The 22239-nt window shown below is 44.7% G+C and overlaps 14 non-coding genes across 14 annotated transcripts; all 14 read right to left on the reverse strand.

Annotated features, from left to right (window-relative positions):
• Window positions 1-4928: 4928 nt before the first annotated feature.
• On the reverse strand, window positions 4929-5119 carry LOC141180198 (U2 spliceosomal RNA). The gene has a single exon (XR_012255967.1). It is a non-coding gene; the product is annotated as a U2 spliceosomal RNA (small nuclear RNA).
• Window positions 5120-6234: 1115 nt separating this feature from the next.
• LOC141180199 (U2 spliceosomal RNA) lies at window positions 6235-6425 on the reverse strand. Its single transcript, XR_012255968.1, has one exon. It is a non-coding gene; the product is annotated as a U2 spliceosomal RNA (small nuclear RNA).
• Window positions 6426-7540: 1115 nt separating this feature from the next.
• Window positions 7541-7731, reverse strand: LOC141179966 (U2 spliceosomal RNA). Its single transcript, XR_012255881.1, has one exon. It is a non-coding gene; the product is annotated as a U2 spliceosomal RNA (small nuclear RNA).
• Window positions 7732-8846: 1115 nt separating this feature from the next.
• LOC141179480 (U2 spliceosomal RNA) lies at window positions 8847-9037 on the reverse strand. The gene has a single exon (XR_012255491.1). It is a non-coding gene; the product is annotated as a U2 spliceosomal RNA (small nuclear RNA).
• A 1115-nt stretch (window positions 9038-10152) lies between these two features.
• On the reverse strand, window positions 10153-10343 carry LOC141180027 (U2 spliceosomal RNA). The gene has a single exon (XR_012255892.1). It is a non-coding gene; the product is annotated as a U2 spliceosomal RNA (small nuclear RNA).
• Window positions 10344-11452: 1109 nt separating this feature from the next.
• Window positions 11453-11643, reverse strand: LOC141180200 (U2 spliceosomal RNA). Its single transcript, XR_012255969.1, has one exon. It is a non-coding gene; the product is annotated as a U2 spliceosomal RNA (small nuclear RNA).
• Window positions 11644-12758: 1115 nt separating this feature from the next.
• LOC141180089 (U2 spliceosomal RNA) lies at window positions 12759-12949 on the reverse strand. Its single transcript, XR_012255898.1, has one exon. It is a non-coding gene; the product is annotated as a U2 spliceosomal RNA (small nuclear RNA).
• Window positions 12950-14064: 1115 nt separating this feature from the next.
• Window positions 14065-14255, reverse strand: LOC141180201 (U2 spliceosomal RNA). The gene has a single exon (XR_012255970.1). It is a non-coding gene; the product is annotated as a U2 spliceosomal RNA (small nuclear RNA).
• Window positions 14256-15370: 1115 nt separating this feature from the next.
• Window positions 15371-15561, reverse strand: LOC141180202 (U2 spliceosomal RNA). Its single transcript, XR_012255971.1, has one exon. It is a non-coding gene; the product is annotated as a U2 spliceosomal RNA (small nuclear RNA).
• A 1115-nt stretch (window positions 15562-16676) lies between these two features.
• Window positions 16677-16867, reverse strand: LOC141180203 (U2 spliceosomal RNA). The gene has a single exon (XR_012255972.1). It is a non-coding gene; the product is annotated as a U2 spliceosomal RNA (small nuclear RNA).
• Window positions 16868-17982: 1115 nt separating this feature from the next.
• LOC141180204 (U2 spliceosomal RNA) lies at window positions 17983-18173 on the reverse strand. The gene has a single exon (XR_012255973.1). It is a non-coding gene; the product is annotated as a U2 spliceosomal RNA (small nuclear RNA).
• A 1115-nt stretch (window positions 18174-19288) lies between these two features.
• Window positions 19289-19479, reverse strand: LOC141180205 (U2 spliceosomal RNA). The gene has a single exon (XR_012255974.1). It is a non-coding gene; the product is annotated as a U2 spliceosomal RNA (small nuclear RNA).
• A 1115-nt stretch (window positions 19480-20594) lies between these two features.
• LOC141180209 (U2 spliceosomal RNA) lies at window positions 20595-20785 on the reverse strand. The gene has a single exon (XR_012255976.1). It is a non-coding gene; the product is annotated as a U2 spliceosomal RNA (small nuclear RNA).
• A 1115-nt stretch (window positions 20786-21900) lies between these two features.
• On the reverse strand, window positions 21901-22091 carry LOC141179459 (U2 spliceosomal RNA). Its single transcript, XR_012255472.1, has one exon. It is a non-coding gene; the product is annotated as a U2 spliceosomal RNA (small nuclear RNA).
• Between the last annotated feature and the right edge of the window lie 148 nt (window positions 22092-22239).

Consider the following 22239-nt stretch of genomic DNA (forward strand, 5'->3'; position numbering starts at 1 on the left):
TAATCCCAAGCACCTTTATTGCACCATCCTCACACCTCACACCATTCATCCATACATTCCTCTCACCAAAACATTTAAAGGAACTCTTAGTCCAATTGACCTTAAAAGCTGAGACACTACAAAACAAACTTAATATCAACCTTGCCCTACTCATCGCAGCCATATTCCCACTCACAATCACTACATCATCCATGTAACCTAGAATTCTCACATCCTTTCCATTACTCCCAGGAATCATCACACCTCTCATAACCTTATCCTTCCTAACCATACACATCAACACTTCAATCACACTAATAAACAAAAAAGGGGACATAGGGCACCCCTGACGCACTCCTGATTTAATTCTCACTTTCTCACTCAACCACCCATTCACCAAAAATTCACTTGAAACATTACAATACAAACTCCTAACACAGTTTACAAAATTCCTGGAATAACCCATCTTAGACAAAACCTTAAACATAAAGCTATGTGACACACGGTCAAAAGCTTTTTCAAAATCAACCGAAAACAACAAACATTTCTGCTTACGACTCATACAATCCCCAATCACATCACGCAACAACACCAAATTTTCAGTCATACTTCTCCCAGGCACTGCACACACTTGATCTTCATCCACCACACCGCCAATCACTTCCCGCATCCGGCTAGCCAACAATTTACTAAACACCTTATAGTCTGCATTCAAAAGGGTGATTGGCCTCCAATTCCCCAAATCCTTTTTATCACCTTTCTTATGAACCAAAACCACCACCCCATCTCTCATAGATTCACTCAACATATTCTCCGTGAACATATACTGGCACACCTCCAATAAGTCATTTCCCATCGTGTCCCATTCCTTAACATATAACTCCACGGGCAGTCCATCCTTCCCAGGTGTTTTATTCTTACTCGCAGACATCACCACTTTTTTAACTTCATCCAACACAATTACATCATCCAATATTTCACGTTCATCCTCACCCAAACAACCTTCTAAACACCCCAAAGCATCAGTCAACATCCTATCATCAACCCATTTTTCCCCATACAACTCCTTATAAAACAACACCACCTCCTGCATCACATCCTTCCCACTCACACACACCCCATCACCATTCACCACCTCATCCATATCTACTTTCTTCCCAAAAACTTTTTTGAAAAAAAACCTTGTGCATTTCTCATTTTTCTCCAAATGTTCAATCTTAGAACGGTAAATAATTTCTTTCCCTTTACCCTCAATATATTTCTTAATCTCTTCTTTCACTTGACACATCAAAACATCCACATCCACTCCAATCATCCTTAACTTCCTCAGCCACTCCAGTCTAGAGCTTAAATCATTAAATTTTACTCTATTCATTGCTGCTTTCCTCCTGCCCCTTTTTCTAAAGAAAAAACCAATCTCACTCTTCATCCAGTCCCACCACTCAAGCACATTCCTGAAATCACTTTTTTTATCCCTCCACCTAACATACATTCGCCTAAAATCACACATGATCCTATTATCTTCCAGCAAACGCACATTAAGTTTCCACACGCCACCACCATATACAAAGGAAATCTTACCTTCTAGACGTGCCCTCAAACACACATGGTCAGAGAAGGGAACATCTTCCTGCTGGAAATTCCTACAAATAACATTTTGTGAAGAAAAGAAGATACGGTCTATTCTAGACTCTATGCCTCCCCTGTCGGCCTTATAGGTCGCAGGAGGTGGATTACCTAAAAAAACTTCCGCAGCATCCTGTAAGGAAAAATCCGCCACAAGACTCTTGAGTCTTTTACCTGTAACATCCATCTTATCCCCCTCCGTCACACAATTGAAATCTCCAACAAAAATTATTGGCATTTTGCCAGATAAAAAAAAACATAATTTCTCGAAAATTTCCAGCCTCTCCCCTTTATCTATTGGTGCATACATATTTACCACCCTAACCCTCCACCCCCTACAATTTAACTCACATATTACACACCTCCCCGCCTCCACCACCATGTAACTTTCTATCTTAACACTATAACCCTTCACCAAAACACCTACCCCACAATTTTTATTACATACAGAACCAGACCACACACTTTGACCTAAAGGCCATGCATTTTCACTTAAGGGATCGGAGATCCCACACTCCTGGACACAGTATACGTCCGCATCCAAGTTGCTCAAGTAGTCCAAAATTGCCACTTTTCTCGACTCAGATTTAATCAGCCGAACATTTAGCGACAAGATGCTGAGAGCAACTTGGGCACCCATCTATTAATTTGATGTGGCAGGTCACGACAACATGCCCACCTGTACATCATCCTAACCCTTCTGGGGGTAGGACGCTGGACGTGCAGATATCGTAGTTTGTGCCTTCCCCCAAAAAAGACACATCTTGGGGATCGGATGCAGTAGGGTACACCCGGGCTGGACTCACACTGCAATCACTTAAAGGGGAAAAGGATGGTTCAGTTTTCTTCTTTTTCTTCACTGAAGCGCCTCCATCTTCATCTGAACTATAATCCCGCCGCTGGGGGTCAAAGTCCCCCTGACCTCCCTCCTCCTCAAGGTCAGAAACGACATCGCTCCAGGCCACATGCGGTGTTCTGGTCAGATCAGACTCCTCTTCCCCCTGCAATGTAACCATCATGTCTGGAATTTCAGCCTCCAGATCCTCCACCGGGGCCACTTCCATGCCTATACGATCATCAGTTATCGTCTCAGACTCACTGACATCTGAAGCCACAGACGCGGCCCTCTGCACCGGTGGCTCAGGTGCCAGCTCCATATTTCCTCTTACATTCACACGAACCAGTTCTGGAAAAGCAACCCGAGCCTCCTCCTCATCCAGGAAAGCCAGAGTAGATATCGGAGCAGTCGGAGTTGGAGCAGTCGGAGTTGTAGCTGTGGGTGCAGGAGATTCATTTCTTCTCCTTCCCCTTCCCGCTGCCCCCGCATATGAACCAGGATGGAATATACAGTCTCTGAAGGCATGCCCCTTCTCTCCACAGAGGTTTCAGACTATTTCATTTTTGCAATTATTGGAAGAATGACCCACCTCATTGCACTTCCTGCAAATAATCTGTCTGATGTCGCATGCTTCCTGAGTATGGCCATACCTCCTACAATGACGACAAAACCTGGGCGCATTGGGGAAGAACAGGTAACCCCGCTCACTCCCAATGGAAAAATTTGATGGAGGATAATGTATACCCCCTGGTTCATCAGGACTTTCCCGGAACTTGACCATGAAACGATATTTACCGGTCCATAGTTCCTCCTCATTCATGACTTTTACTGCCACCTTGGTAATATAGCAGTGCCTATTTAGAAAGGCATAAATCAAAGCCAAGTCCACATGTGGGTTGTACATGAAAACAGTCAGAGGTACCTCTTTGGAGCAATACAAGATGACAAAAGTCAGCCCATCCAAATATTGATTGTCCAGATTCTTTTTCAAACAATCATAGAAATTGTTGCAAACAGCCATAGAAGTAAATACAAGATTATACTTGCTTTTGAATTGCTGGAGGCACAAGATTTCTTCCTTCTTCACTTCAAGGAGTCCAAACAAAATCTCCTTCACCACGAAGCTGAGGGTAAAGATTCCTTCTTTGCCTTCTTCCACATCAATCTGGATTCCAAACTTCACTCGAGCCTCACCGGGCCCAGCGTATCGAATGCGTCCCATTATCGCTAGTCGTGTCTACTGGCCAACTCCTTATAGCAGCAAGTGGCTTAAGCCATAAAATGGCGATGCCACAGGGCCAAGAGTTAACGCACAGACAGCCAAATGACTAGACCCATTACAGATCTGAGCCAAAAGGCCGAGAAGCGATAACCAGAATTGGTTTCAAACTACGGAGCCACCCAAGGATCCTGAAAAGTCCATTTGTGGAGATGAGCTCCTGGACTCCCGTTAAGAAGACATGTTGTCAACCTCTAGATCCCTTACATGCCTGCACTTTTCGGCTTGCTGCTGCTGCAATCCACGCGTTTTAGATCTGCATAACTCCACCTCTTTAAACACAGCACCTTCACCCCCTGCTGTTCCCACCCGCCTCAACACCGTTGGAAGGGAGGAGAACCAATTAAGGCGGGGGGTGGGGTGGAACGAGCAGCTGTCTACCCTTAGCAGGAGGGCTCCTGATTACATACCTCTCCTGCTGCTGCTGCTGCTGGCTGTCCAGCAGCAGACTGAAGGTGGCTGCTGCTGTGCACAGGTATATAAAGGCTCAGAGCCTATTATGACACGCGCAGCCAGCGTTCCATTGCCACATTCCATCTACTGCAGGCAGGATACCTGGCTGGCTGAATGTCGCTGAGAAGCTCACAGAGACCGCCATAAGCAACAGTTTAACAGAATGCCACAGACTAATCAACCAAACTTTTTGGGTTGGGTTCTCTTTTATAGTCTGCAGGCATTAAATGAAAGAAGTCAGTGTTCCAGCAGAAGGAGACAACGTTTCAGAAAAGGCATTGTAGCAAACCAAAAAAGAAATTTTAAGCGCAGCAGAGTAACCAGCGCACATACCTGTTAGCTCAGGTGAGTTTAAAAGGCTGCTGTTGATAACAAGGGCATTTGCTAAATAGATGGTGTGTGTGCAACAATATACTGAAAGGTCAATTATATTGTGCAGCTTATCTCACCACCTGTAGTTATTTAGGTGAAAGCTCCAAAATGCTTGCCTAATATGTCTGTTTATCCAAAAGGAAGTAAAAAGGGAGAGCTAGAAAGATAGCATTGCATCACATTACATGGCAATGCAATGCACAGTTGCTGAAGTTGAACCAAAATGAGCTTGTAATCTGGCTTCTGCAACTTTGAACATGAAAAATCCAATGAGGAGAAGAAAAGCAAAGCCAAAGAGTCCATCCCAAAATCCGACAAACAAGCAAAATGAACAAAAAACATTGAATTCAATTCTTTCTGATTTTAGAAACTGCATTAAAGAAGGGGTGCACCGGTCCTGGAGATACTGCAATACCAGGTCAATGCGTGGAGTGGACAGAGCAAGCTCTTTTTCCATCTCCCTGTTCTAAAAATCCATTTAATATATGGTCCCCAGATAGGGGACGTATCAGATATTAAACTGATAAGAACAGATACTACACTTGATCTTAGCCAAAAGGCCGAGAAGCGATAACCAGAATTGGTTTCAAACTACGGAGCCACCCAAGGATCCTGAAAAGTCCATTTGTGGAGATGAGCTCCTGGACTCCCGTTAAGAAGACATGTTGTCAACCTCTAGATCCCTTACATGCCTGCACTTTTCGGCTTGCTGCTGCTGCAATCCACGCATTTTAGATCTGCATAACTCCACCTCTTTAAACACAGCACCTTCACCCCCTGCTGTTCCCACCCGCCTCAACACCGTTGGAAGGGAGGAGAACCAATTAAGGCGGGGGGTGGGGTGGAACGAGCAGCTGTCTACCCTTAGCAGGAGGGCTCCTGATTACATACCTCTCCTGCTGCTGCTGCTGCTGGCTGTCCAGCAGCAGACTGAAGGTGGCTGCTACTGTGCACAGGTATATAAAGGCTCAGAGCCTATTATGACACGCGCAGCCAGCGTTCCATTGCCACATTCCATCTACTGCAGGCAGGATACCTGGCTGGCTGAATGTCGCTGAGAAGCTCACAGAGACCGCCATAAGCAACAGTTTAACAGAATGCCACAGACTAATCAACCAAACTTTTTGGGTTGGGTTCTCTTTTATAGTCTGCAGGCATTAAATGAAAGAAGTCAGTGTTCCAGCAGAAGGAGACAACGTTTCAGAAAAGGCATTGTAGCAAACCAAAAAAGAAATTTTAAGCGCAGCAGAGTAACCAGCGCACATACCTGTTAGCTCAGGTTAGTTTAAAAGGCTGCTGTTGATAACAAGGGCATTTGCTAAATAGATGGTGTGTGTGCAACAATATACTGAAAGGTCAATTATATTGTGCAGCTTATCTCACCACCTGTAGTTATTTAGGTGAAAGCTCCAGAATGCTTGCCTAATATGTCTGTTTATCCAAAAGGAAGTAAAAAGGGAGAGCTAGAAAGATAGCATTGCATCACATTACATGGCAATGCAATGCACAGTTGCTGAAGTTGAACCAAAATGAGCTTGTAATCTGGCTTCTGCAACTTTGAACATGAAAAATCCAATGAGGAGAAGAAAAGCAAAGCCAAAGAGTCCATCCCAAAATCCGACAAACAAGCAAAATGAACAAAAAACATTGAATTCAATTCTTTCTGATTTTAGAAACTGCATTAAAGAAGGGGTGCACCGGTCCTGGAGATACTGCAATACCAGGTCAATGCGTGGAGTGGACAGAGCAAGCTCTTTTTCCATCTCCCTGTTCTAAAAATCCATTTAATATATGGTCCCCAGATAGGGGACGTATCAGATATTAAACTGATAAGAACAGATACTACACTTGATCTTAGCCAAAAGGCCGAGAAGCGATAACCAGAATTGGTTTCAAACTACAGAGCCACCCAAGGATCCTGAAAAGTCCATTTGTGGAGATGAGCTCCTGGACTCCCGTTAAGAAGACATGTTGTCAACCTCTAGATCCCTTACATGCCTGCACTTTTCGGCTTGCTGCTGCTGCAATCCACGCGTTTTAGATCTGCATAACTCCACCTCTTTAAACACAGCACCTTCACCCCCTGCTGTTCCCACCCGCCTCAACACCGTTGGAAGGGAGGAGAACCAATTAAGGCGGGGGGTGGGGTGGAACGAGCAGCTGTCTACCCTTAGCAGGAGGGCTCCTGATTACATACCTCTCCTGCTGCTGCTGCTGCTGGCTGTCCAGCAGCAGACTGAAGGTGGCTGCTACTGTGCACAGGTATATAAAGGCTCAGAGCCTATTATGACACGCGCAGCCAGCGTTCCATTGCCACATTCCATCTACTGCAGGCAGGATACCTGGCTGGCTGAATGTCGCTGAGAAGCTCACAGAGACCGCCATAAGCAACAGTTTAACAGAATGCCACAGACTAATCAACCAAACTTTTTGGGTTGGGTTCTCTTTTATAGTCTGCAGGCATTAAATGAAAGAAGTCAGTGTTCCAGCAGAAGGAGACAACGTTTCAGAAAAGGCATTGTAGCAAACCAAAAAAGAAATTTTAAGCGCAGCAGAGTAACCAGCGCACATACCTGTTAGCTCAGGTGAGTTTAAAAGGCTGCTGTTGATAACAAGGGCATTTGCTAAATAGATGGTGTGTGTGCAACAATATACTGAAAGGTCAATTATATTGTGCAGCTTATCTCACCACCTGTAGTTATTTAGGTGAAAGCTCCAAAATGCTTGCCTAATATGTCTGTTTATCCAAAAGGAAGTAAAAAGGGAGAGCTAGAAAGATAGCATTGCATCACATTACATGGCAATGCAATGCACAGTTGCTGAAGTTGAACCAAAATGAGCTTGTAATCTGGCTTCTGCAACTTTGAACATGAAAAATCCAATGAGGAGAAGAAAAGCAAAGCCAAAGAGTCCATCCCAAAATCCGACAAACAAGCAAAATGAACAAAAAACATTGAATTCAATTCTTTCTGATTTTAGAAACTGCATTAAAGAAGGGGTGCACCGGTCCTGGAGATACTGCAATACCAGGTCAATGCGTGGAGTGGACAGAGCAAGCTCTTTTTCCATCTCCCTGTTCTAAAAATTCATTTAATATATGGTCCCCAGATAGGGGACGTATCAGATATTAAACTGATAAGAACAGATACTACACTTGATCTTAGCCAAAAGGCCGAGAAGCGATAACCAGAATTGGTTTCAAACTACGGAGCCACCCAAGGATCCTGAAAAGTCCATTTGTGGAGATGAGCTCCTGGACTCCCGTTAAGAAGACATGTTGTCAACCTCTAGATCCCTTACATGCCTGCACTTTTCGGCTTGCTGCTGCTGCAATCCACGCGTTTTAGATCTGCATAACTCCACCTCTTTAAACACAGCACCTTCACCCCCTGCTGTTCCCACCCGCCTCAACACCGTTGGAAGGGAGGAGAACCAATTAAGGCGGGGGGTGGGGTGGAACGAGCAGCTGTCTACCCTTAGCAGGAGGGCTCCTGATTACATACCTCTCCTGCTGCTGCTGCTGCTGGCTGTCCAGCAGCAGACTGAAGGTGGCTGCTGCTGTGCACAGGTATATAAAGGCTCAGAGCCTATTATGACACGCGCAGCCAGCGTTCCATTGCCACATTCCATCTACTGCAGGCAGGATACCTGGCTGGCTGAATGTCGCTGAGAAGCTCACAGAGACCGCCATAAGCAACAGTTTAACAGAATGCCACAGACTAATCAACCAAACTTTTTGGGTTGGGTTCTCTTTTATAGTCTGCAGGCATTAAATGAAAGAAGTCAGTGTTCCAGCAGAAGGAGACAACGTTTCAGAAAAGGCATTGTAGCAAACCAAAAAAGAAATTTTAAGCGCAGCAGAGTAACCAGCGCACATACCTGTTAGCTCAGGTGAGTTTAAAAGGCTGCTGTTGATAACAAGGGCATTTGCTAAATAGATGGTGTGTGTGCAACAATATACTGAAAGGTCAATTATATTGTGCAGCTTATCTCACCACCTGTAGTTATTTAGGTGAAAGCTCCAAAATGCTTGCCTAATATGTCTGTTTATCCAAAAGGAAGTAAAAAGGGAGAGCTAGAAAGATAGCATTGCATCACATTACATGGCAATGCAATGCACAGTTGCTGAAGTTGAACCAAAATGAGCTTGTAATCTGGCTTCTGCAACTTTGAACATGAAAAATCCAATGAGGAGAAGAAAAGCAAAGCCAAAGAGTCCATCCCAAAATCCGACAAACAAGCAAAATGAACAAAAAACATTGAAATCAATTCTTTCTGATTTTAGAAACTGCATTAAAGAAGGGGTGCACCGGTCCTGGAGATACTGCAATACCAGGTCAATGCGTGAAGTGGACAGAGCAAGCTCTTTTTCCATCTCCCTGTTCTAAAAATCCATTTAATATATGGTCCCCAGATAGGGGACGTATCAGATATTAAACTGATAAGAACAGATACTACACTTGATCTTAGCCAAAAGGCCGAGAAGCGATAACCAGAATTGGTTTCAAACTACGGAGCCACCCAAGGATCCTGAAAAGTCCATTTGTGGAGATGAGCTCCTGGACTCCCGTTAAGAAGACATGTTGTCAACCTCTAGATCCCTTACATGCCTGCACTTTTCGGCTTGCTGCTGCTGCAATCCACGCGTTTTAGATCTGCATAACTCCACCTCTTTAAACACAGCACCTTCACCCCCTGCTGTTCCCACCCGCCTCAACACCGTTGGAAGGGAGGAGAACCAATTAAGGCGGGGGGTGGGGTGGAACGAGCAGCTGTCTACCCTTAGCAGGAGGGCTCCTGATTACATACCTCTCCTGCTGCTGCTGCTGCTGGCTGTCCAGCAGCAGACTGAAGGTGGCTGCTGCTGTGCACAGGTATATAAAGGCTCAGAGCCTATTATGACACGCGCAGCCAGCGTTCCATTGCCACATTCCATCTACTGCAGGCAGGATACCTGGCTGGCTGAATGTCGCTGAGAAGCTCACAGAGACCGCCATAAGCAACAGTTTAACAGAATGCCACAGACTAATCAACCAAACTTTTTGGGTTGGGTTCTCTTTTATAGTCTGCAGGCATTAAATGAAAGAAGTCAGTGTTCCAGCAGAAGGAGACAACGTTTCAGAAAAGGCATTGTAGCAAACCAAAAAAGAAATTTTAAGCGCAGCAGAGTAACCAGCGCACATAACTGTTAGCTCAGGTTAGTTTAAAAGGCTGATGTTGATAACAAGGGCATTTGCTAAATAGATGGTGTGTGTGCAACAATATACTGAAAGGTTAATTATATTGTGCAGCTTATCTCACCACCTGTAGTTATTTAGGTGAAAGCTCCAAAATGCTTGCCTAATATGTCTGTTTATCCAAAAGGAAGTAAAAAGGGAGAGCTAGAAAGATAGCATTGCATCACATTACATGGCAATGCAATGCACAGTTGCTGAAGTTGAACCAAAATGAGCTTGTAATCTGGCTTCTGCAACTTTGAACATGAAAAATCCAATGAGGAGAAGAAAAGCAAAGCCAAAGAGTCCATCCCAAAATCCGACAAACAAGCAAAATGAACAAAAAACATTGAATTCAATTCTTTCTGATTTTAGAAACTGCATTAAAGAAGGGGTGCACCGGTCCTGGAGATACTGCAATACCAGGTCAATGCGTGGAGTGGACAGAGCAAGCTCTTTTTCCAACTCCCTGTTCTAAAAATCCATTTAATATATGGTCCCCAGATAGGGGACGTATCAGATATTAAACTGATAAGAACAGATACTACACTTGATCTTAGCCAAAAGGCCGAGAAGCGATAACCAGAATTGGTTTCAAACTACGGAGCCACCCAAGGATCCTGAAAAGTCCATTTGTGGAGATGAGCTCCTGGACTCCCGTTAAGAAGACATGTTGTCAACCTCTAGATCCCTTACATGCCTGCACTTTTCGGCTTGCTGCTGCTGCAATCCACGCGTTTTAGATCTGCATAACTCCACCTCTTTAAACACAGCACCTTCACCCCCTGCTGTTCCCACCCGCCTCAACACCGTTGGAAGTGAGGAGAACCAATTAAGGCGGGGGGTGGGGTGGAACGAGCAGCTGTCTACCCTTAGCAGGAGGGCTCCTGATTACATACCTCTCCTGCTGCTGCTGGCTGTCCAGCAGCAGACTGAAGGTGGCTGCTGCTGTGCACAGGTATATAAAGGCTCAGAGCCTATTATGACACGCGCAGCCAGCGTTCCATTGCCACATTCCATCTACTGCAGGCAGGATACCTGGCTGGCTGAATGTCGCTGAGAAGCTCACAGAGACCGCCATAAGCAACAGTTTAACAGAATGCCACAGACTAATCAACCAAACTTTTTGGGTTGGGTTCTCTTTTATAGTCTGCAGGCATTAAATGAAAGAAGTCAGTGTTCCAGCAGAAGGAGACAACGTTTCAGAAAAGGCATTGTAGCAAACCAAAAAAGAAATTTTAAGCGCAGCAGAGTAACCAGCGCACATACCTGTTAGCTCAGGTGAGTTTAAAAGGCTGCTGTTGATAACAAGGGCATTTGCTAAATAGATGGTGTGTGTGCAACAATATACTGAAAGGTCAATTATATTGTGCAGCTTATCTCACCACCTGTAGTTATTTAGGTGAAAGCTCCAAAATGCTTGCCTAATATGTATGTTTATCCAAAAGGAAGTAAAAAGGGAGAGCTAGAAAGATAGCATTGCATCACATTACATGGCAATGCAATGCACAGTTGCTGAAGTTGAACCAAAATGAGCTTGTAATCTGGCTTCTGCAACTTTGAACATGAAAAATCCAATGAGGAGAAGAAAAGCAAAGCCAAAGAGTCCATCCCAAAATCCGACAAACAAGCAAAATGAACAAAAAACATTGAATTCAATTCTTTCTGATTTTAGAAACTGCATTAAAGAAGGGGTGCACCGGTCCTGGAGATACTGCAATACCAGGTCAATGCGTGGAGTGGACAGAGCAAGCTCTTTTTCCATCTCCCTGTTCTAAAAATCCATTTAATATATGGTCCCCAGATAGGGGACGTATCAGATATTAAACTGATAAGAACAGATACTACACTTGATCTTAGCCAAAAGGCCGAGAAGCGATAACCAGAATTGGTTTCAAACTACGGAGCCACCCAAGGATCCTGAAAAGTCCATTTGTGGAGATGAGCTCCTGGACTCCCGTTAAGAAGACATGTTGTCAACCTCTAGATCCCTTACATGCCTGCACTTTTCGGCTTGCTGCTGCTGCAATCCACGCGTTTTAGATCTGCATAACTCCACCTCTTTAAACACAGCACCTTCACCCCCTGCTGTTCCCACCCGCCTCAACACCGTTGGAAGGGAGGAGAACCAATTAAGGCGGGGGGTGGGGTGGAACGAGCAGCTGTCTACCCTTAGCAGGAGGGCTCCTGATTACATACCTCTCCTGCTGCTGCTGCTGCTGGCTGTCCAGCAGCAGACTGAAGGTGGCTGCTGCTGTGCACAGGTATATAAAGGCTCAGAGCCTATTATGACACGCGCAGCCAGCGTTCCATTGCCACATTCCATCTACTGCAGGCAGGATACCTGGCTGGCTGAATGTCGCTGAGAAGCTCACAGAGACCGCCATAAGCAACAGTTTAACAGAATGCCACAGACTAATCAACCAAACTTTTTGGGTTGGGTTCTCTTTTATAGTCTGCAGGCATTAAATGAAAGAAGTCAGTGTTCCAGCAGAAGGAGACAACGTTTCAGAAAAGGCATTGTAGCAAACCAAAAAAGAAATTTTAAGCGCAGCAGAGTAACCAGCGCACATACCTGTTAGCTCAGGTGAGTTTAAAAGGCTGCTGTTGATAACAAGGGCATTTGCTAAATAGATGGTGTGTGTGCAACAATATACTGAAAGGTCAATTATATTGTGCAGCTTATCTCACCACCTGTAGTTATTTAGGTGAGAGCTCCAAAATGCTTGCCTAATATGTCTGTTTATCCAAAAGGAAGTAAAAAGGGAGAGCTAGAAAGATAGCATTGCATCACATTACATGGCAATGCAATGCACAGTTGCTGAAGTTGAACCAAAATGAGCTTGTAATCTGGCTTCTGCAACTTTGAACATGAAAAATCCAATGAGGAGAAGAAAAGCAAAGCCAAAGAGTCCATCCCAAAATCCGACAAACAAGCAAAATGAACAAAAAACATTGAATTCAATTCTTTCTGATTTTAGAAACTGCATTAAAGAAGGGGTGCACCGGTCCTGGAGATACTGCAATACCAGGTCAATGCGTGGAGTGGACAGAGCAAGCTCTTTTTCCATCTCCCTGTTCTAAAAATCCATTTAATATATGGTCCCCAGATAGGGGACATATCAGATATTAAACTGATAAGAACAGATACTACACTTGATCTTAGCCAAAAGGCCGAGAAGCGATAACCAGAATTGGTTTCAAACTACGGAGCCACCCAAGGATCCTGAAAAGTCCATTTGTGGAGATGAGCTCCTGGACTCCCGTTAAGAAGACATGTTGTCAACCTCTAGATCCCTTACATGCCTGCACTTTTCGGCTTGCTGCTGCTGCAATCCACGCGTTTTAGATCTGCATAACTCCACCTCTTTAAACACAGCACCTTCACCCCCTGCTGTTCCCACCCGCCTCAACACCGTTGGAAGGGAGGAGAACCAATTAAGGCGGGGGGTGGGGTGGAACGAGCAGCTGTCTACCCTTAGCAGGAGGGCTCCTGATTACATACCTCTCCTGCTGCTGCTGCTGCTGGCTGTCCAGCAGCAGACTGAAGGTGGCTGCTGCTGTGCACAGGTATATAAAGGCTCAGAGCCTATTTTGACAAGCGCAGCCAGCGTTCCATTGCCACATTCCATCTACTGCAGGCAGGATACCTGGCTGGCTGAATGTCGCTGAGAAGCTCACAGAGACCGCCATAAGCAACAGTTTAACAGAATGCCACAGACTAATCAACCAAACTTTTTGGGTTGGGTTCTCTTTTATAGTCTGCAGGCATTAAATGAAAGAAGTCAGTGTTCCAGCAGAAGGAGACAACGTTTCAGAAAAGGCATTGTAGCAAACCAAAAAAGAAATTTTAAGCGCAGCAGAGTAACCAGCGCACATACCTGTTAGCTCAGGTGAGTTTAAAAGGCTGCTGTTGATAACAAGGGCATTTGCTAAATAGATGGTGTGTGTGCAACAATATACTGAAAGGTCAATTATATTGTGCAGCTTATCTCACCACCTGTAGTTATTTAGGTGAAAGCTCCAAAATGCTTGCCTAATATGTCTGTTTATCCAAAAGGAAGTAAAAAGGGAGAGCTAGAAAGATAGCATTGCATCACATTACATGGCAATGCAATGCACAGTTGCTGAAGTTGAACCAAAATGAGCTTGTAATCTGGCTTCTGCAACTTTGAACATGAAAAATCCAATGAGGAGAAGAAAAGCAAAGCCAAAGAGTCCATCCCAAAATCCGACAAACAAGCAAAATGAACAAAAAACATTGAATTCAATTCTTTCTGATTTTAGAAACTGCATTAAAGAAGGGGTGCACCGGTCCTGGAGATACTGCAATACCAGGTCAATGCGTGGAGTGGACAGAGCAAGCTCTTTTTCCATCTCCCTGTTCTAAAAATCCATTTAATATATGGTCCCCAGATAGGGGACGTATCAGATATTAAACTGATAAGAACAGATACTACACTTGATCTTAGCCAAAAGGCCGAGAAGCGATAACCAGAATTGGTTTCAAACTACGGAGCCACCCAAGGATCCTGAAAAGTCCATTTGTGGAGATGAGCTCCTGGACTCCCGTTAAGAAGACATGTTGTCAACCTCTAGATCCCTTACATGCCTGCACTTTTCGGCTTGCTGCTGCTGCAATCCACGCGTTTTAGATCTGCATAACTCCACCTCTTTAAACACAGCACCTTCACCCCCTGCTGTTCCCACCCGCCTCAACACCGTTGGAAGGGAGGAGAACCAATTAAGGCGGGGGGTGGGGTGGAACGAGCAGCTGTCTACCCTTAGCAGGAGGGCTCCTGATTACATACCTCTCCTGCTGCTGCTGCTGCTGGCTGTCCAGCAGCAGACTGAAGGTGGCTGCTGCTGTGCACAGGTATATAAAGGCTCAGAGCCTATTTTGACAAGCGCAGCCAGCGTTCCATTGCCACATTCCATCTACTGCAGGCAGGATACCTGGCTGGCTGAATGTCGCTGAGAAGCTCACAGAGACCGCCATAAGCAACAGTTTAACAGAATGCCACAGACTAATCAACCAAACTTTTTGGGTTGGGTTCTCTTTTATAGTCTGCAGGCATTAAATGAAAGAAGTCAGTGTTCCAGCAGAAGGAGACAACGTTTCAGAAAAGGCATTGTAGCAAACCAAAAAAGAAATTTTAAGCGCAGCAGAGTAACCAGCGCACATACCTGTTAGCTCAGGTGAGTTTAAAAGGCTGCTGTTGATAACAAGGGCATTTGCTAAATAGATGGTGTGTGTGCAACAATATACTGAAAGGTCAATTATATTGTGCAGCTTATCTCACCACCTGTAGTTATTTAGGTGAAAGCTCCAAAATGCTTGCCTAATATGTCTGTTTATCCAAAAGGAAGTAAAAAGGGAGAGCTAGAAAGATAGCATTGCATCACATTACATGGCAATGCAATGCACAGTTGCTGAAGTTGAACCAAAATGAGCTTGTAATCTGGCTTCTGCAACTTTGAACATGAAAAATCCAATGAGGAGAAGAAAAGCAAAGCCAAAGAGTCCATCCCAAAATCCGACAAACAAGCAAAATGAACAAAAAACATTGAATTCAATTCTTTCTGATTTTAGAAACTGCATTAAAGAAGGGGTGCACCGGTCCTGGAGATACTGCAATACCAGGTCAATGCGTGGAGTGGACAGAGCAAGCTCTTTTTCCATCTCCCTGTTCTAAAAATCCATTTAATATATGGTCCCCAGATAGGGGACGTATCAGATATTAAACTGATAAGAACAGATACTACACTTGATCTTAGCCAAAAGGCCGAGAAGCGATAACCAGAATTGGTTTCAAACTACGGAGCCACCCAAGGATCCTGAAAAGTCCATTTGTGGAGATGAGCTCCTGGACTCCCGTTAAGAAGACATGTTGTCAACCTCTAGATCCCTTACATGCCTGCACTTTTCGGCTTGCTGCTGCTGCAATCCACGCGTTTTAGATCTGCATAACTCCACCTCTTTAAACACAGCACCTTCACCCCCTGCTGTTCCCACCCGCCTCAACACCGTTGGAAGGGAGGAGAACCAATTAAGGCGGGGGGTGGGGTGGAACGAGCAGCTGTCTACCCTTAGCAGGAGGGCTCCTGATTACATACCTCTCCTGCTGCTGCTGCTGCTGGCTGTCCAGCAGCAGACTGAAGGTGGCTGCTGCTGTGCACAGGTATATAAAGGCTCAGAGCCTATTATGACACGCGCAGCCAGCGTTCCATTGCCACATTCCATCTACTGCAGGCAGGATACCTGGCTGGCTGAATGTCGCTGAGAAGCTCACAGAGACCGCCATAAGCAACAGTTTAACAGAATGCCACAGACTAATCAACCAAACTTTTTGGGTTGGGTTCTCTTTTATAGTCTGCAGGCATTAAATGAAAGAAGTCAGTGTTCCAGCAGAAGGAGACAACGTTTCAGAAAAGGCATTGTAGCAAACCAAAAAAGAAATTTTAAGCGCAGCAGAGTAACCAGCGCACATACCTGTTAGCTCAGGTGAGTTTAAAAGGCTGCTGTTGATAACAAGGGCATTTGCTAAATAGATGGTGTGTGTGCAACAATATACTGAAAGGTCAATTATATTGTGCAGCTTATCTCACCACCTGTAGTTATTTAGGTGAAAGCTCCAAAATGCTTGCCTAATATGTCTGTTTATCCAAAAGGAAGTAAAAAGGGAGAGCTAGAAAGATAGCATTGCATCACATTACATGGCAATGCAATGCACAGTTGCTGAAGTTGAACCAAAATGAGCTTGTAATCTGGCTTCTGCAACTTTGAACATGAAAAATCCAATGAGGAGAAGAAAAGCAAAGCCAAAGAGTCCATCCCAAAATCCGACAAACAAGCAAAATGAACAAAAAACATTGAATTCAATTCTTTCTGATTTTAGAAACTGCATTAAAGAAGGGGTGCACCGGTCCTGGAGATACTGCAATACCAGGTCAATGCGTGGAGTGGACAGAGCAAGCTCTTTTTCCATCTCCCTGTTCTAAAAATCCATTTAATATATGGTCCCCAGATAGGGGACGTATCAGATATTAAACTGATAAGAACAGATACTACACTTGATCTTAGCCAAAAGGCCGAGAAGCGATAACCAGAATTGGTTTCAAACTACGGAGCCACCCAAGGATCCTGAAAAGTCCATTTGTGGAGATGCGCTCCTGGACTCCCGTTAAGAAGACATGTTGTCAGCCTCTAGATCCCTTACATGCCTGCACTTTTCGGCTTGCTGCTGCTGCAATCCACGCGTTTTAGATCTGCATAACTCCACCTCTTTAAACACAGCACCTTCACCCCCTGCTGTTCCCACCCGCCTCAACACCGTTGGAAGGGAGGAGAACCAATTAAGGCGGGGGGTGGGGTGGAACGAGCAGCTGTCTACCCTAAGCAGGAGGGCTCCTGATTACATACCTCTCCTGCTGCTGCTGCTGCTGGCTGTCCAGCAGCAGACTGAAGGTGGCTGCTGCTGTGCACAGGTATATAAAGGCTCAGAGCCTATTATGACACGCGCAGCCAGCGTTCCATTGCCACATTCCATCTACTGCAGGCAGGATACCTGGCTGGCTGAATGTCGCTGAGAAGCTCACAGAGACCGCCATAAGCAACAGTTTAACAGAATGCCACAGACTAATCAACCAAACTTTTTGGGTTGGGTTCTCTTTTATAGTCTGCAGGCATTAAATGAAAGAAGTCAGTGTTCCAGCAGAAGGAGACAACGTTTCAGAAAAGGCATTGTAGCAAACCAAAAAAGAAATTTTAAGCGCAGCAGAGTAACCAGCGCACATACCTGTTAGCTCAGGTGAGTTTAAAAGGCTGCTGTTGATAACAAGGGCATTTGCTAAATAGATGGTGTGTGTGCAACAATATACTGAAAGGTCAATTATATTGTGCAGCTTATCTCACCACCTGTAGTTATTTAGGTGAAAGCTCCAAAATGCTTGCCTAATATGTCTGTTTATCCAAAAGGAAGTAAAAAGGGAGAGCTAGAAAGATAGCATTGCATCACATTACATGGCAATGCAATGCACAGTTGCTGAAGTTGAACCAAAATGAGCTTGTAATCTGGCTTCTGCAACTTTGAACATGAAAAATCCAATGAGGAGAAGAAAAGCAAAGCCAAAGAGTCCATCCCAAAATCCGACAAACAAGCAAAATGAACAAAAAACATTGAATTCAATTCTTTCTGATTTTAGAAACTGCATTAAAGAAGGGGTGCACCGGTCCTGGAGATACTGCAATACCAGGTCAATGCGTGGAGTGGACAGAGCAAGCTCTTTTTCCATCTCCCTGTTCTAAAAATCCATTTAATATATGGTCCCCAGATAGGGGACGTATCAGATATTAAACTGATAAGAACAGATACTACACTTGATCTTAGCCAAAAGGCCGAGAAGCGATAACCAGAATTGGTTTCAAACTACGGAGCCACCCAAGGATCCTGAAAAGTCCATTTGTGGAGATGAGCTCCTGGACTCCCGTTAAGAAGACATGTTGTCAGCCTCTAGATCCCTTACATGCCTGCACTTTTCGGCTTGCTGCTGCTGCAATCCACGCGTTTTAGATCTGCATAACTCCACCTCTTTAAACACAGCACCTTCACCCCCTGCTGTTCCCACCCGCCTCAACACCGTTGGAAGGGAGGAGAACCAATTAAGGCGGGGGGTGGGGTGGAACGAGCAGCTGTCTACCCTAAGCAGGAGGGCTCCTGATTACATACCTCTCCTGCTGCTGCTGCTGCTGGCTGTCCAGCAGCAGACTGAAGGTGGCTGCTGCTGTGCACAGGTATATAAAGGCTCAGAGCCTATTATGACACGCGCAGCCAGCGTTCCATTGCCACATTCCATCTACTGCAGGCAGGATACCTGGCTGGCTGAATGTCGCTGAGAAGCTCACAGAGACCGCCATAAGCAACAGTTTAACAGAATGCCACAGACTAATCAACCAAACTTTTTGGGTTGGGTTCTCTTTTATAGTCTGCAGGCATTAAATGAAAGAAGTCAGTGTCCCAGCAGAAGGAGACAACGTTTCAGAAAAGGCATTGTAGCAAACCAAAAAAGAAATTTTAAGCGCAGCAGAGTAACCAGCGCACATACCTGTTAGCTCAGGTGAGTTTAAAAGGCTGCTGTTGATAACAAGGGCATTTGCTAAATAGATGGTGTGTGTGCAACAATATACTGAAAGGTCAATTATATTGTGCAGCTTATCTCACCACCTGTAGTTATTTAGGTGAAAGCTCCAAAATGCTTGCCTAATATGTCTGTTTATCCAAAAGGAAGTAAAAAGGGAGAGCTAGAAAGATAGCATTGCATCACATTACATGGCAATGCAATGCACAGTTGCTGAAGTTGAACCAAAATGAGCTTGTAATCTGGCTTCTGCAACTTTGAACATGAAAAATCCAATGAGGAGAAGAAAAGCAAAGCCAAAGAGTCCATCCCAAAATCCGACAAACAAGCAAAATGAACAAAAAACATTGAATTCAATTCTTTCTGATTTTAGAAACTGCATTAAAGAAGGGGTGCACCGGTCCTGGAGATACTGCAATACCAGGTCAATGCGTGGAGTGGACAGAGCAAGCTCTTTTTCCATCTCCCTGTTCTAAAAATCCATTTAATATATGGTCCCCAGATAGGGGACGTATCAGATATTAAACTGATAAGAACAGATACTACACTTGATCTTAGCCAAAAGGCCGAGAAGCGATAACCAGAATTGGTTTCAAACTACGGAGCCACCCAAGGATCCTGAAAAGTCCATTTGTGGAGATGAGCTCCTGGACTCCCGTTAAGAAGACATGTTGTCAACCTCTAGATCCCTTACATGCCTGCACTTTTCGGCTTGCTGCTGCTGCAATCCACGCGTTTTAGATCTGCATAACTCCACCTCTTTAAACACAGCACCTTCACCCCCTGCTGTTCCCACCCGCCTCAACACCGTTGGAAGGGAGGAGAACCAATTAAGGCGGGGGGTGGGGTGGAACGAGCAGCTGTCTACCCTTAGCAGGAGGGCTCCTGATTACATACCTCTCCTGCTGCTGCTGCTGCTGGCTGTCCAGCAGCAGACTGAAGGTGGCTGCTGCTGTGCACAGGCATATAAAGGCTCAGAGCCTATTATGACACGCGCAGCCAGCGTTCCATTGCCACATTCCATCTACTGCAGGCAGGATACCTGGCTGGCTGAATGTCGCTGAGAAGCTCACAGAGACCGCCATAAGCAACAGTTTAACAGAATGCCACAGACTAATCAACCAAACTTTTTGGGTTGGGTTCTCTTTTATAGTCTGCAGGCATTAAATGAAAGAAGTCAGTGTTCCAGCAGAAGGAGACAACGTTTCAGAAAAGGCATTGTAGCAAACCAAAAAAGAAATTTTAAGCGCAGCAGAGTAACCAGCGCACATACCTGTTAGCTCAGGTGAGTTTAAAAGGCTGCTGTTGATAACAAGGGCATTTGCTAAATAGATGGTGTGTGTGCAACAATATACTGAAAGGTCAATTATATTGTGCAGCTTATCTCACCACCTGTAGTTATTTAGGTGAAAGCTCCAAAATGCTTGCCTAATATGTCTGTTTATCCAAAAGGAAGTAAAAAGGGAGAGCTAGAAAGATAGCATTGCATCACATTACATGGCAATGCAATGCACAGTTGCTGAAGTTGAACCAAAATGAGCTTGTAATCTGGCTTCTGCAACTTTGAACATGAAAAATCCAATGAGGAGAAGAAAAGCAAAGCCAAAGAGTCCATCCCAAAATCCGACAAACAAGCAAAATGAACAAAAAACATTGAATTCAATTCTTTCTGATTTTAGAAACTGCATTAAAGAAGGGGTGCACCGGTCCTGGAGATACTGCAATACCAGGTCAATGCGTGGAGTGGACAGAGCAAGCTCTTTTTCCATCTCCCTGTTCTAAAAATCCATTTAATATATGGTCCCCAGATAGGGGACGTATCAGATATTAAACTGATAAGAACAGATACTACACTTGATCTTAGCCAAAAGGCCGAGAAGCGATAACCAGAATGGGTTTCAAACTACGGAGCCACCCAAGGATCCTGAAAAGTCCATTTGTGGAGATGAGCTCCTGGACTCCCGTTAAGAAGACATGTTGTCAACCTCTAGATCCCTTACATGCCTGCACTTTTCGGCTTGCTGCTGCTGCAATCCACGCGTTTTAGATCTGCATAACTCCACCTCTTTAAACACAGCACCTTCACCCCCTGCTGTTCCCACCCGCCTCAACACCGTTGGAAGGGAGGAGAACCAATTAAGGCGGGGGGTGGGGTGGAACGAGCAGCTGTCTACCCTTAGCAGGAGGGCTCCTGATTACATACCTCTCCTGCTGCTGCTGCTGCTGGCTGTCCAGCAGCAGACTGAAGGTGGCTGCTGCTGTGCACAGGTATATAAAGGCTCAGAGCCTATTATGACACGCGCAGCCAGCGTTCCATTGCCACATTCCATCTACTGCAGGCAGGATACCTGGCTGGCTGAATGTCGCTGAGAAGCTCACAGAGACCGCCATAAGCAACAGTTTAACAGAATGCCACAGACTAATCAACCAAACTTTTTGGGTTGGGTTCTCTTTTATAGTCTGCAGGCATTAAATGAAAGAAGTCAGTGTCCCAGCAGAAGGAGACAACGTTTCAGAAAAGGCATTATAGCAAACCAAAAAAGAAATTTTAAGCGCAGCAGAGTAACCAGCGCACATACTTGTTAGCTCAGCTGAGTTTAAAAGGCTGCTGTTGATAACAAGGGCATTTGCTAAATAGATGGTGTGTGTGCAACAATATACTGAAAGGTCAATTATATTGTGCAGCTTATCTCACCACCTGTAGTTATTTAGGGGAAAGCTCCAAAATGCTTGCCTAATATGTCTGTTTATCCAAAAGGAAGTAAAAAGGGAGAGCTAGAAAGATAGCATTGCATCACATTACATGGCAATGCAATGCACAGTTGCTGAAGTTGAACCAAAATGAGCTTGTAATCTGGCTTCTGCAACTTTGAACATGAAAAGTCCAATGAGGAGAAGGAAAGCAAAGCCAAAGAGTCCATCCCAAAATCCGACAAACAAGCAAAATGAACAAAAAACATTGAATTCAATTCTTTCTGATTTTAGAAACTGCATTAAAGAAGGGGTGCACCGGTCCTGGAGATACTGCAATACCAGATCAATGCGTGGAGTGGACAGAGCAAGCTCTTTTTCCATCTCCCTGTTCTAAAAATCCATTTAATATATGGTCCCCAGATAGGGGACGTATCAGATATTAAACTGATAAGAACAGATACTACACTTGATCTTAGCCAAAAGGCCGAGAAGCGATAACCAGAATTGGTTTCAAACTACGGAGCCACCCAAGGATCCTGAAAAGTCCATTTGTGGAGATGAGCTCCTGGACTCCCGTTAAGAAGACATGTTGTCAACCTCTAGATCCCTTACATGCCTGCACTTTTCGGCTTGCTGCTGCTGCA

Source organism: Phyllobates terribilis, unplaced genomic scaffold (genome assembly GCF_046119375.1).
Source record: "Phyllobates terribilis strain yellow unplaced genomic scaffold, ASM4611937v1 Scaffold_30__1_contigs__length_15301838, whole genome shotgun sequence".
NCBI classification, from domain to species: Eukaryota; Metazoa; Chordata; class Amphibia; order Anura; family Dendrobatidae; genus Phyllobates; species Phyllobates terribilis.